Below are 2,786 nucleotides of genomic sequence, written 5' to 3' on the forward strand. Positions count from 1 at the left end.
ATAAAAACCATTGGGCACGATTTACAAATTTGACTCTTGTTAACCTAAGCGTCGTACCATTTATTCACTGCTAAAAAGGTACGTATTATTATATCAGAACTCAGGGATTTGTTTTTTTAAATATAAGTTCAATAATAAATGTTCTGTCTTTTTTTTTTTGTCTAAGAATAATGCCATCTGTTACTCAGCAGTGTTTTTTAATGTTTGTTATGTTGAATGGGAAATAAAACACATTGTAAAATTCTTATGAACTAAGACTAATCTCTAGAAATAAATTTCATTGTTTTCCAACGTTCTTCTGTATCAACTTTATCAAAGGATAGTACAAGTAAAAAAACATCGCACCAATATAGCCTTTTATAGCATGGTATAGAGGTCAGGACTCGCTGGGCATATATGTAAACGTCATTAGCTTCTTTTTATAAATGATCAGATTGTTTAGGCCTATTTCTTGATGCACTGGAGATTGAATAGCACGCATGCACACCGAAAAACCGGAAATCATGATTATTGTTAGTTTATTACGCATGCGTACGATCACATACTTGTTTACAAACATGTAATTCGTCTATAGGCTTAGCTCCAAGTAAAACTTGTCCTATTTTTCAAAATTCATTCTCACAAAGTCGACACTGTCTTCGTTTTCGACCAGAATCGCCTTGGGGTCGATGCTGTGGTCAGCTAATTACTAGTTGTTTGCTGTTTGTAAGATAGAGAAACCAAATACTGTTAAAGAATACTTCATTAATTACTTTTCGTTGTTCAAATGTCAATAACATTTCTTTTGTTTTGAAGTGAGATAACTTTGAAACTTTATATATGTCTATATCTATACATTTAGTTCAGTTTGAATTACTTACGATTAGCGTGGAAATGAAAGATCCTCCATTTTTGCGGCCTTGGTCTTACCTGTCAGTGTTAGTTTTGCAGTTTTGCTTGAGAATACCACTCTCGAAACACCATGTATACAGGCCCGCCGACATGAAACCTGGTTATGCCGTAAAGCCCGCAAAGCATTTTTAGGCTATATCTTAATTTAATGATAAGAAGCATAGTTTTTGGATTTTCTCTACATGTAGACGCTTGAAACATTGAAATAATAATTTGAGTAATAATTAATATATATTTGTTACTTTATAGATATTTGTTGTTAGTCTATTAACGTTTTAACTCTTATACTGTGAGGTAAAAACGGCTGCTGCTATGATTTTGTCTGGTTTATGAGCTCGTTGCTGTCCTAATTTAGGATCTTCTTTTAAATAAGTTATTTAAAATGTTAAAAAAAGAGAGAGAAAGGGGGGCCGGCGAGGATGTTTGCCCCGGGGCTCGTGCTGGCTCTTAACGCTCCTGACTGTAATATGAATTGTGTTTTATTCGTCCTTACATAAACTTTTGACTTTTTTTTAATTGGTTCATTTACGTTTATATATAATTCTGACTGGACAACCTTTATTTTTGTATTTACTTAAGCTTTCATTTTGTTGTCTTTCATAATTTTGCGCAAAGCTACACAAATGTTGTTTGCGCATAGCTATTCCTAATTTTGAACTGATAGACTAGAGGGAAGGCAGCTAGTTAAAACTGCTCACCGCCAACTCTTGGGCTACTTTTCTCTGATCGAGTAAGATACGTATAGCACACCTACGACCCCAAATTACGGAGTGTGTTTTTACGAAAACGCATCGCGAACCATGAATCTTTGGATCTTCTAGCTAACTACTAGATAATGATTGGCTCACATTTATTAAGCACCTGTACGTTACAGAAAACTAAAGAAAGACGGACAAAGGTTTTGGACTTGGAATTTGTTATTTTTTATCATGGAAATGCGCGTGTACTCAAACTAACAGACAAAAGTAATTTCAAATACTACCAACAAGGTAAAACTATTGATTGTCATCGACATTAACCCTACTTTAAGAAGTGTTTATGTTTGTTTCGTTAATTTATACATGCCGTTTTTAAAACTATATTTTTACGATGGAAAACAAAGAACTATTAAATTATTCAGATCTTCTCATTACTTTTATGCATTTTTTTTTCTTATACCCAAGCGTCCGAGCGTTTCCTGTGTCGCTTAGCATTAGACAACTTGTTTGTTTGCTATGCATAGCCACTTGAGGTTTATCTCCACCAACTGGCCCTAACTTTGAAGTGATAGACCAGAGTATGGGTTCCCAAACTTTGTCAGTACATTCGGAATTCTGCACGAGATCTCCTAGCCAATTGTCCCTTAACAATATTTTTGTATCGAATAAGGCCCTCCTGACACTTTCCTGTGTCCCCCAGTTTAAGAACTCCTGCACTATAGAAGGAAACAAGTCAACACCGCCAACTCTTGGGCTTATGTTCTCAGACCGAATAGTGTGTTTTGGCCGTCATTCTTATAACGCACTCTCGGTTGGGGCAGAGGGCAATTTTTTTTTTTTTTTCTGGCGGTAACCGGACGCGAACCATAGTTCGGCACGTTAACCACTGGGCAGCGCTCTAGTTTAGACAGTTTGAAAACTTTAGGTACCTATGATCATTTATTGATAACTTTAAAACTTGGAGTAAAAGTTGCTAGATTTATACTCTAGTAGAGAACCGATTTTGTAACAACAGATAGTCTGAGTTGCACGACTGGAAACCGAGATACATAGGTATTGGTTCTTACTGTACATTAACCAGTTTTTTTTTTTGTTTTTTACAGATCTAAAACGATTTCATACATTTCTATTTTTTTATATATTTTAAGTTCAAATGTATTTCTATATAGACTAATTATAGTATTTTGGGAGTTGTGA

The sequence above is a fragment of the Limulus polyphemus genome, unplaced genomic scaffold (genome assembly GCF_000517525.1).
Source record: "Limulus polyphemus unplaced genomic scaffold, Limulus_polyphemus-2.1.2 Scaffold2547, whole genome shotgun sequence".
Classification (NCBI taxonomy): Eukaryota; Metazoa; Arthropoda; class Merostomata; order Xiphosura; family Limulidae; genus Limulus; species Limulus polyphemus.